A 13090-nucleotide genomic window follows, 5' to 3' on the forward strand; every position below is an offset into this window, starting at 1 on the left:
GGTATTGTTAGTTTGTCTAAATTTTAGCCATTACAGTAAGTGTGCAGTATTAACTCATTGTGGGTTTCATTTGCATTTTCCTAATAACTTGGCAGTTTGAATCCACCAGGCGCTCCTTGGAAACTCTATGGGCAGTTCTACTTTGTCCTATAGGGTCGCTATGGCACTCAATGGCACAACTCAATGGCACTGGGATTTTTTTTTAATAACTGATAGTTCTGAGTATCTTTTCATCTGCTTATTTGCCATTCATCTCTTCTTCGGTGAAGCATCTGTTCAAACTGTTTGCCCATTAAAAAAAAAAAAATTACTTTGTTTGTCTTATTAAATTGTAAGACTTCTTTAGAAGCCCTGATGGTGCAATGGTTAAGTGCTTAGCTGCTAGCCAAAAAGTTGGTGATTCGAACCCACCCAGTGTATCTGCAGGAGAAAGACCTAGGGATTTACTTCTACAAAAATTACAGCCAAGAAAACCCTATGGGGCAGTTCTACTCTGTCACATGGGGTAGCTATTAGTCATAATAGATTCAACAGCAACCAAGAACAAGAGTTCTTTATATATTCTGGATGCAAATCCTTTATCAGACACACGTTTTGACAGCTTTTTTTGAGCAAGTAGAAATTAGAAGGGTCTATATCACACTGTTTTTCTTCCAAACTACTATCTTCTGCCCATATACTCTGATAAAGGGAATAGAAAAAACTGAATCTTCCAATTCAAGATATCTTAGTGCCCTCGGAGCCCTGGTGGCCTAGTGGTTAAGAACTTGGTTGCTAACCAATAGGTCAGCAGCTCAAATCCATCAGCTGCCAACTTGGAAGCCCTATAAGGTAGTTCTACTCTGTCCTATTGGGTCGCTATGAGTCAGAATCACTTGATGGCATTTTTTGTTTTTGTTGTTTAGTGCCCCTGGATAGAGGGCCAAGCAGTGCTTGGTACTACTAAAACTCATGAGACTATTTTTACCTCCATTCTAAGCACTCAACCAACACTAGGGCTTTAAGGAAAGCTACATCTGGAGCAATGACTGTCCTATAAACGGCTTTTGGCCCCCCAGTCTCTGCATCTCCCAAAGCCCTGTTCTGGTCCACCAGGTTCCTGGAATGGTCAACAGTTGTCACACTCCATTGCTGGCCATTGTCCACTGGTAAAGGTAGGAGGCTCCCAATCCATCCCTCAGTGAATGAGCAAACAGTGGGGCCTAGTGGCAGCATGGACATCAAAGTTGAGCAAACAGGCCTGGCAGGCCCTGCCTCTCCGCCTACACATCCTGCAAATGCCATCTGAAGGAGCTTCCCCAAGGAGGTCATGACTTTCTGCTTGTCACAGCACACATCAAAGTTTGCACCACACACGAACTGGGTGCATGGGTTCGAATCAAGTCGCCCAAGAACGGATACTCACCCATTGTGTCCAGTTTTAATCCTGTGTTTTCCCAAGTAATTAAGCCTTCTTGCTTATGAACTTATGACTAAGTAAAGCATCACTGAGAGGTTGTAACATCAAAGTGTCTTCCACCGTCTGTCCTTGCTTAGTAAAATTGGATTTCTCTCCCTTCTTAAAGAAAAACTAATTGAATTTAGCTGAAGGCTGGGTATATTTGCACGAGCTGCTGAAGGCTAGGCTAAGTCACAGTGATCACCCTGGGTCAGAGTGCAACACAGAATGAGGCACCCAGACTCAAGCTAAACAAGTGTTTTGTGGCATGGGGCCCACGGACAGCTCTCTGTAGAGAAGGGGCCAGACCTCAGTGACTATTCCTTGAGTCCATACTACACCTCAAGCTGTTACTAGAACTGGCAAAAGGACTGTCCTGGTAAATCTTTGGCAGAACAGCTACTGATGACAATGGCCATCACATTACTCAAGTCCTTGATGTCACCAGTCCAAGTGAATGTCTTAAAGGAAAGGCCTGTTACTGCTTATTCTATGAATCCCTTATAGCCTAGCAGTTTAGCTTTAAACGATGCTTGCTGGATGCATAAAATGATAACATAAAGGAATGCCGGAACATAGTTGTTCTCTCCTACAGAATCAAAACTCTCTAGATCTATTTTTTGCCTTATTTGTCAAGAAAAGTAAATTTAAGTCAAATATTCAATTTCAATAACTATAGGGAGTATAGTAAGGTCCCATTTATGTAAAATTATACACACACATATAGGTATATGTGTAATGATCAATCTCCGGATACATGGATTTAAGATGATTGCTGCTTTTCTCTATTATTTTATAAAAAATAAATAAAACTCATTTTCAGAAAAGAAAATATCTGATTTATCTCTGATACAATTATCTTCGCTTTTATCAGTATGATTTCTAATCTTCATCTAGTTTTAACTCTCCTACGTACCCATATATTCATATTTTAATTTAAGTCACCCCCAACCCTTTTTGGAAATAAAAGGAGTGAATAAACTAGAAATTAAGTTCTTATGTATACTTTTTCTCATTTTTTTACTGTAGTAAAATACACATAAACAAAAGTTTCCATTTTAACCATTCTTAAGCATACAATTCAGCTCCATTAATTACATTCAAAATGTTGTACAATCATTACACTATTTCCAAAACTGTTCCATCATCCCAGATAGAAACTCTGTACCCATTAAGTGATAACTCCCATTCCCTGCCCCACTCCAGTCCCCGAGCCCCTGGTATTCTCTGATCCACTTTCTGTCTCCGTGAATTTCCCTATTCCACATATTTTATATAAGTGGAATCATACAATAGGTTGTCCTTTTCTGCCTGGCTTCTTTCACTTAGCATGTTTTCAAGGTTCTTCCATATTTTAGTATGTATCAGAACGTCGTTCCTTTTTATGGCTGAATAATACTCCATTGCATGGCTATATCACAATTTGTTTATCCTGATATAATGATGGACACCTGAGTTGTTTCCACCTTTTGGCTATTGTGAATAATGGTGTAATGAACATTGGCATACAAGTATCCGTTTGAGCCCTTGTTTACAAATTTTTGGGGCGTTTACTTAGGAACAGAATTGCTGGATCATACGGTAAATTTATCTTTAACTTTTTGAAGAACTGCCAAACTCTTTTTCCACAGTGGTTGCACCACATTATATTTCCACTAGCAATGTATGAGGGTAACAATTTCTTCATATCTTTGCCAACACTTGCTATTTTGTGTTTTTTTGATTATAACCAAAAGCAGTAGCTCGTTGTGGTTTTGATTTGCATTTCCCTAATGACTAATGATGTTGACCATCTTTTCAGGTGTTTATTGGCCATCTGTATATCTTCTTTGGAGAAATATCTATTCAAGTCCTTTGCCCATTTTTTAATGTGGTTGTTTATCTTTTTGTTGTTGAATTGTAGGAGTTCTCTGTATATTCTAGATGTTTAACCCTTACCAGATGTCTTAGTTATCTAGTGCTGCTATAACAGAAATACCACAAGTGGGCGGCTTCAACAAACAGAAATTTATTCTCTCACAGTTTAGGAGGCTGGAAGTCCGAATTTAAGATGCCAACTCTAGGCGAAGGCTTTCTCTTGTGTCAGCTCTGTAGGAAGGCCCTTGTCTCCTTTCAACATCTCTGGGCTTGGTATTCCTTGGAGATCTCCATATGTCTTGGGATCAATCTTCCTCTGGGTCTAGGAGGTTCTCAGCACAGGGACTCCAGGGCCAAAGGGCATGTTCCACTCCTGGCTCTTCTTCTTTGGTGGCAGGAGATCCCTCTCTGTGTGTGCTTGTTTAATCTCTTATATCTCAAAAGAGATTGACTCAAGATACAACCCTAATCCCACAGATTGTATCCTGCCTTGTTAATATAAATGCCTCTAATTCCACCTCATTAACATCATCCTGTTGCCATCAAGTCAATTCTGACTCATAGAGACCCTATATGACAGAGTAGAACTACCCCATAGGTTTTCCAAGAAGTGGCTGGTGGATCTGAACTGCTGATCTTTTGATTAGCAGTCAAGCTCTTAACCATTGTGCCACCAAGGCTCCATTAACATAATAGAGGTTAGGATTTACAACAAGAAGGATTACTACATCAAATCACAAAATTGAGGATAATTACATCAGATCACACAATGGAAGATTATTATGTAATACTGAGAACCATGGCCTAGCCAAGTTGGCACATAATTTTGAGGGACACAGTTCAATTCATAACACCAGATACATGGTTTGCAAATATTTACTCCTGTTCTGTAGGCTGTCTTTTCATTTTCTTGATAATGTCCTTTGATGGAAAAAATTTTTTAATTTTAATGAAGTCCAATTTATTTTTTCTTTTATTGCTCATGCTTTTGGTGTCATATCTAATGATCCACTACCAAATTCAAGATCATAAAGATACGCCCCTCTATTTTCTCCTGAGAGTTTTATGTTTTTAGCTCTAATATTTAGGTCACTGATTCATTTTGAGTTAATTTTTGTAGATGGTGTGACATAGGGGAACCCATGAATACTTTCTGAATTTTGTCCTATAGCACTACATTTCCTTTTCAAAATTAAATAATACATACATACTTAAACAAAAGTTCACAAGAAGTTAAGCTCCTTAAGGATAGAGACTCTGTATCACGAAGGATTTGAGCCTGGGGCCACCAGTATTCCCAAGGAGATGAAGGTCTCAGCTTTCAGCCTTGAATCAAGGGCTGCAGCCCCTCTACTTTCTACTACTATAAAGCCAATCTAAAGACAGTTAACATTTTAAGAATAGCCAGTATGATTCTAGAAGGGTTTGGTGATTGATTATATGAGAATCAGCACACTTCTAATAAGGAGAAACCTACTGACAGACTCTGCTGGTAAAGACACTGACAGCCTTTGAGACTCTACTCACATGGCACCATTCCAATGAGGCTAACTCACTCACCTTGACCACTGACCCACTGGCATGCCCTTTTTACCCAGATTCTACTTTTTCTTTTTTTCCACAGCACCTCTTACCTTCTCACAAATAGTTTACTTATGCATTATATTTATTGTTTATTGTCTATCCCTGCCTAACCCTACCCACCAACCACCATTAGTATATAAATAAGCTCTATGAGGGCAAAGGTGTTTGTTTGTGACTGATGTATTTCAGTTACCTAGAACAGTACCTGGCAAAAAGGTAGGTGCCAAAAAATATTTGTGACATGAATAAATCCAACCTGAGAATGTGCTATTTTCAATAAGAATCTGTCCTCCTCATAAAAACAGACCCAACTAAAATAAAAAGGATCATAACAGAGTACTACGAAAAACTATACTCCAACAAATTTGAAAACTTAGAGGAAATGGACAAATCTCTAGAAACACACTACCCACCCAAACTAATACAAAATGATGTTGAAAATCTGAACAGACCTATAACAAGTAAAGAGACTGAAAGATAATAAAAAAAAACTCCCAATAAAAAAAACCTCTGGCCCAGACAGCTTCACAGGAGAATCCTACCAAACATTCAGAGAAGAGCTTACACTAGTACTACTGAAATTATTTTAGAACATAGAAAAGGAAGCGATACTTCCAAATTCATTCTATGAAGCCAGTATAACCCTGATACCAAAACCAGGTAAAAACACCACAAAAAAAGAAAATTACAGACCAATATCTCTCATTAATATAGACGCAAAAATTCTCAACAAAATTCTAGGCAATAGAATATAACACCGTATCAAAAAAATAATATACCACAACCAAGTAGGATTCATACTAGGTATGCAAGAATGGTTCAACATTAGAAAATCAATCAACATAATCCACCACATAAATAAAACAAAAGAATCACAGGAGCATCTCAATCAACGCAGAAAGGGCATACAACAAAGTCCAACACCCATTCCTGATAAAAATTCTCAATAAAATAGGTATGGAAGGGAAATTTCTCAACACGATAAAGGGCATCTATGTAAAACCAACAGCCAACATCATTCTTAATTGAGAGAGGATGCAAACATTCCCCTTGAGAACAGGAACAAGACAAGGATGCCCTTCATCACCACTCCTGTTTAACACTGTGCTGGAAGTCCTAGCTAGAGCATTAAGGCAAGAAAAATAAAGAGCATCCAAATTGGTAATGAAGAAGTTAAACTGTCCCTATTTGTGGATAAAATGATACTATACATAGAAAACCCAAAAGACTCCACGAGAAAACTACTGGATCTAATAGAAAGATTCAGCAGAGTTGCAGGATACAATATAAACATATAAAAATCAGTTGGATTTCTATACACCAATAAAGACAACAATAAAAAGGAGATAAGGAAAACAATACCATTTATAATAGCCCCTGAAAAAATATTTAGGAATAAATCTAACAAGGGTTGTAAAAGACCTATACAAACAAAACTATAAAACACTACTGCAAGAAACCAAAAGAGATCTGCATAAATGGAAAAACACACCACGTTCATGGATAGGTAGACTCAACATTGTGAAAATGACAATTCTAACCAAAGCAATTTACAAATACAATGCAATCCCAATCCAAATATCAAAAACATTCTTTAAAGAAATAGAAAAACTAATCATTAACTTTATATGGAAAGGGAAGAAGCCCTGGATAAGCACTACTGAAGAAGAATAAAGTAGGAGGGCTCACACTACCTGATCTCAGAACCTACTATACAGTTACAGTAGTCAAAACATGCCAGTACTGATACGACAGCATCACTGACCAATGGAAGAGAATTGAGAACCCAGATGTAAATCCATCCACGTATGGTCACCTGATCTTCAACAATGGCCCAAAGTTCATCAAGTGGGGAAAAGACAATCTTTTTAACAAACGATGCTGGCAAAACTGGATGTCCATCTGCAAAAAAATGAAACAGGACCCCATACATCACACCATATACAAAAACTAATTCAAAATGGATCAAAGACCTAAATATAAAGCTAAAAACTTTATTGATCATAGATGAAAAAACAGTGCCAATGATAGCGGCCCTAATACACAGCATTAACAGGATACAAACCATAAACAACAACACACAAACTCTAGAAGCTAAGCTAGATAACTGAGATCTTCTAAGAATTAAACACTTAGGCTCATCAAAAGGCTTCACCAAAAGAGTAAAAAGAGAACCTACAGACTGGGAAAAAAATTTTTGGTTATTGCAAATTAGACAAAAGTCTAATCTCTAAAATCTACAGGAAAATCCAATACCTCTACAACAAAAAGACAAATAATCCAATTAAAAAATGGGCAAATGAAATGAATAGACACTTCACCAAAGAAGACATTAAAGTGGCCAACAGACACACGAGGGAATGCTCTCGATCACTAGCCATTAGAGAAATGCAAATCAAAACCACAATGAGATACCATGTCACCCTGGCATTACTGGCACGAATAAAAAAAAAAAAAAAGGAAATACCAAATGTTGCAGAGGCTGCAGGGAGATCAGAGCTCTTATGCACTGCTGGTGGGAATGCAAAATGATACAAGCATTTTGGAAAACAATATGGCGCTTCCTTAGAAAGCTAGAAATACAAATACCATACGATTTAGCAATCCCACTCCTAGGAATAAAAATATATCCTAGATAAATAAGAGCCGCCACACGAACCGACTTATGCATACCCATGTTCACTGCAGCACTGTTCACAATAGCAAAAAGATGGAAACAACCTAGGTGCCCATCAACAGATGAATGGACAAACTATGGTAAATACACACAATGGAGTGTTACACAATGATAAAGAACAACGACGAATCTTGGAAGCATCTCATAACATGGATGAATCTGGAGAGTATCATGCTCAGTGAAATAAGTCAATCACAAAAGGGCAAATATTGTATGAGACCACTACTGCAAAAACTCATGAAAAGGTTTGCACACAAAAAGAAACAATCTCCGGTACTGGTACAACAGATACATAGACCAATGGAACAGAACTGAGAATCCAGACATAAACTCATCCACCTACGAGCAGCTGATATTTGACAAAGGCCCAAAGTTCATTAAATGGGAAAAAGACAATCCCTTTAACAAATGGTGCTGGCATAACTGGATATCCATCTGCAAAAAAATGAAGCAAGATCCATACCTCACACCATGCACAAAAACTTACTCAAAATGGATCAAAGACCTAAACATAAAATCTAAAATGATAAAGATCGCGGAAGGAAAAATAGGGACGCTAGGAACCCCAATACATGGCATAAACAGTATACAAAACAGTACTAACAATGCATAAACACCAGAAGAGAATCTAGATAACTGGGAGTGCCTAAAAATCAAACATTTATGCTCATCAAAAGATTTCACCAAAAGAGTAAAAAGACAACCTACGGACTGGGAAAAAATTTTTGGCTATGACAAACTCGATCAGTGTCTAATCCGCAAAATCTACAAGATACTGCAAAACCTCAACAACAAAAAGACAAATAACCCAGTTAAAAAATGGGCAAAGGGTATGAACAGACACTTCACCAAAGAAGACATTTGGGCAAATAACAGATAAATGAGGAAATATAATCATTAGCCATTAGAAAAATGCAAATCAAAACTACAATGAGATACCAGCTCACCCAAATAAGGTTGGCATTAATTCAAGAAACACAAAATAATAAATGTTGGAGAGGTTGTGGAGAGACGGGAACACTGATACACTGCTGGTGGGAATGTAAAATGGTACAGCCACTTTGGAAATTGATTAGGTGCTTCCTAAAAAAGCTAGAAATACCATTCGATCCAGCAATTCCATTCCTTGGAATATATCCTAGAGAAATAGAAGCTGTCACACAAATAGATATATGCACACCCATGTTCACTGCAGCACTGATCACAATATCAAAAAATGGAAACAACCAAGGTGTCCATCAACGAATGAATGGATAAACAAATTACGGTATAGTCACGCAACAGAATACTACGCAACAATAAAGAACAATGATGAATCAGTGAAACATCTCATAGCATGGATGAATCTGGAAGGCACTATGCTGAATGAAGTTAGTCAGTCAGAAGAGGACAAATATTGCATGAGACCAACATTGTAAGAACTCAAGAAAAGGTTTACACATAGAAGAAAACATTCTTTGATGGTTATGAGTGTGGGGAGGGAGGGAGAGGGGTATTCACTAATTAGATAGTAGACAAGAACTATTTTACTCAAGAAAAGGTTTAAACATAGGAGAAAACATTCTTTGATGGTTATGAGTGTGGGGAGGGAGGGAGAGGGTATTCACTAATTAGATAGTAGACAAGAACTATTTTAGGTGAAGGGAAGGACAACACACAATACAGGGTAAGTCAGCATAACTGGACTAAAAACCAAAAGCTAAGAAGTTTCCTGAATAGAATCAAACACTTCGAGGGACAGAGCAGCAGGGGCAGGGGTCTGGGGACCATGGTCTCAGGGGAAATCTAGGTCAACTGGCATAACAAAGTGTATTAAGAAAACGTTTTGCATTCCACTTTGGTGAATGGCATCCGGGGTCTTAAAAGCTAGCAGGTGGCCATCTAAGATGCATTAATTGGTCTCAACCCACCTGGAGCAAAGGAGAATGAAGAACACCAAAGACAAGGAAAATACGAGCCCAAGAGACCAAAAGAGCCACATAAGCCAAGGACTCCATCAGCCTGAGACCGAAGAACTAGATGGTGCCCGGCTACCACCAATGACTGCCCTGACAGGGAACACAACAGAGAATCCCTGATGGAGTAGGAGAAAAGTGAGATGGAGACCTCAAATTCTAGTAAAAAGATCAGACTTAATAGTCTGACTGAGGCTGGAGGGACCCCAGAGGTCATGGCCTCCAGACTCTTTGTTAGCCCAAAACTAAAACCATTCCTGAAGCCAACTCTTCAGACAAAGTTTATACTGGACTGTAAGATATAAAATGATACTCATGAGGAGGGTGCTTAACTCAAGTAGACACATGAGACTGACTATGTGGGCAACTCCTGTCTGAAGGCGAGATGAGAAGGCAGAGGGGGATAGGAGTTGGTTGAATAGACATGGGAAATACAGCAGGGAGAGACAGTGTACTGTCACATTGTAGGGAGAGCAACTAGGGTCACATAACATTGTGTGTATAAGATTTTACATGAGAAACTGACTTGAACTGTAAACTCTCACTTAAAGCACAATAAAAAAAATAAAAATTTCAAAACAAAAACAATTTTTGATAGTTACAAAGGAGGGGAGGGGTAGGGATGGAAAAACACTGAACAGACAATAGGTAAGTGGTAACTTTAGTGAAGGGTAAGATGGTATGCAATACTGGGGAAGCCAGCACAACTTGTCCAAGGCAAGGTCATGGAAGCTCCATAGACACATTCAAACTCCCTAAGGGACTGAACTGCTGGGCTAAGGGCTATGGGGACTATGGTCTCAGGGAACATCTAGCTCAATTGGCATAACCTAGTTTATAAAGAAAATGTTCTACATTCTACTTTGGTGAGTAGTGTCTGGGGTCTTAAAAGCTTGTGAACGGCCATCTAAGATACTCCACTGGTCTCACCCCATCGGGAGCAAGGGAGAATGAAGAAAATTAAAGATACGAGGGAAAGATTAGAACAAAGGTCTAATGGACCATAACCATCATGGCCTCCACCAGACTGGGTCCAGTACAACTAGATGGTGCCCAGTTACCACTGATGGCTCAGACAGGGATCACAATAGAGGGTTCCAGACAAAGCTGGAGTAAAACATAGAACAAAATTCTAACTTATGAAAAAAGTCCAGACTTACTGGCCTGATAGAGACTGGAGAAACTCTGAGAGTATGGCCCCCGGACACCCTTTTAGCTCAGTAATGAAGTCACTCCCAAGGTCCAGCCTTCAGCCAAAGATTCCAAACAAAAACCAAACCATTGCCATCGAGTCGATTCTGACTCATAGCGACCCTATAGGACAGAGTAGAACTGCCCCATAGAGTTTCCAAGGAGCACCTGGCGGATTCGAACTGCCAACCTCTTGGTTAGCAGCCGTAGCACTTAACCACTATGCCACCAGGGTTGCCAGCCAAAGACTAGACAGGTCCATAAAACAAAACGAGACTAAAGGGGCACAGCAGCCCAGGGGCAAGGACTAGAAGGCAGGAGGGCACAGGAAAACTGGTAATAAGGAACCCACGGTTGAGGAGGGAGAGTGTTGACATGTAGTGGGGTTGTTGGCCAATGTCATAAAACAATATGTGTACTAACTGTTTAATGAGAAACTAGTTTGTTCTGTAAACTTTCACCTAAAGTACAAAAAAAAAAGAAAAGAATCTGTCCTTCTTGTGCACTGGCAAAAAGAGAGGGGGCACAAAATGGGTGCTTATAAAGCCAATCATTAGTCCTAGGAACCAAAGCAAATAAATACAAGCCATCACTCTCACTTTGCCAGGGTCAACAAGCATCATGGATTTGTTAATAGTCCTGGATAAAGTCAGAGCAATCAGTTAAACCAACGACTCATTAGATTCAGAGAGAAGTATCCCCAAAAGCACTTCTACTAGCTATCTGATTACTAATTGAAAGTACTTTTAAGTATAGTGTTATTTCCTATTCAGTTTCACCCCTGAGAATACTACATACAGAAGAGAACATAACCCCTCTCTTTTCTACCAGTGGCTCTCTCTTGCAGATGGAAACGCCTGAAAGCTGGGGAAGGAGGCTGGTGGGTGGGGGTGAAGTATCAGTGGGTAGAGAAGAAAAGGCAATAGACATTGGAATTAGATATACAAGGATGCCAATCGTGGATCAGTCACATTTACTACCTTAAGTGACAAACTCCAGTGAAGAGTGGAAAGGGCACAAGCTGGAAACTATCACTAAGCCTTCCTTCAGCTGACAGTGCTGCCCAAGAGGACAAGGTGATGTTTGCAGAAACTTTCAGCAGCTTGAGCCAACAGGGCTGCTGGCACTTGCTGGCTGTTGGCACTACTGGTGTAGGCCTTGAGCGCAACAGATCCTCAATACATTTCTTGACTTGATTTCTAAACATTCAAATGTTAAAGGCTCAGATAGTGAATCAACTGATAATCGTTTTAAAGCACGTACTCAGTGCAAAGAACTATGTCACCTTGCCAGGTGCTACAAAGGATGCAAAAATGAGTCAGAGATCTGCTTCAAAATAATCTAGGGGGGGGGAGTACAGATGAACTAAGATTAGCCGTGGTTAGATAACTGCTGAAGCTATTGATGGTTTACATGGAGGCTCATTATGCTGTATTCTGTATACGTTTGAAATTCTCCAAAATAAAGTTAGGAGAAAAGGGGTCTAGCCATCAGGGAGCTCACTGCCTGGTAGGAACTGGACACGTATGAAAAAGGAGAAGTTAAATGCTGAGATGAGAAATGTAAGAAAAAGGAGAAGTTAAATGCTGAGATGGGAAATAAGATCAGTCATCGAAAGGTTTATGGAAGGTGAGGACTTAACCTGGCATCTGGGTGCAAATGAGGAAAGACAACGTGATGAAAAATTCCATTGATTGTGCACTTTTCCAAAAACCTCCACTTGACAACCTGAACTTTGAAAACTCTAACGCCATATTCTTGAGGTTTTAAGAAAACAAACATACTCAAACTCTTCCTTTTGAAAGCAAATTTTATAAAAAATGAAGTTATTGTTTTCTCACAGCGCAAAGGAGAGCCAACCTGGGTCCCAGCTTGGTGCTGGTACATAGCAGACATTCAGAAAATACTATTTGAATGAACGAACGCCTGATATCCTGACTGCATGCATGTGTGCATGTGTTTTTGTGTACAGAGAGGTCTAACGGGAGCATCAGAGAATAACAATTCACCATTTATAACCTATAGCATATGCATTATCTTACCTGATTCTCATAAGAGTATAGCAAGAATCTACTCTGCCTCCAGATTTGCGGCCCCCACCCCCCCGCCACAGTCTTTTCTTCTACAGTACCATATACACACTGCTATTATATCATTGACAGCACTAGGCTATGTCTCTTTACCCGCCTTTCTTTTCCACATTAGATTGTGAGCTCCCCAAGGTCTCTGATCCCCCAAAGATTAGCACAGAGACTGGGTCAGAGCAGATACTTACTAAATATTTGTAGAAATAACTGATTAGTTTCAGATGAGGTAGGGTGTTGTGAAAGTCATGCAAAGTACCTCTACTCTGCATGAACTAATGATCAGAACCAGGAATGGATTACA

At 39.3% G+C, this 13090-nt stretch overlaps 1 protein-coding gene across 2 annotated transcripts in view; it reads right to left on the reverse strand.

Moving 5' to 3' along the window:
- The window catches only part of CLPB (ClpB family mitochondrial disaggregase), a 174636-nt gene that overhangs the window by 131180 nt on the left and 30366 nt on the right, over positions 1-13090 (reverse strand). The window lies entirely within an intron of this gene.

The sequence above is a fragment of the Loxodonta africana genome, chromosome 7 (assembly GCF_030014295.1).
Source record: "Loxodonta africana isolate mLoxAfr1 chromosome 7, mLoxAfr1.hap2, whole genome shotgun sequence".
Classification (NCBI taxonomy): Eukaryota; Metazoa; Chordata; class Mammalia; order Proboscidea; family Elephantidae; genus Loxodonta; species Loxodonta africana.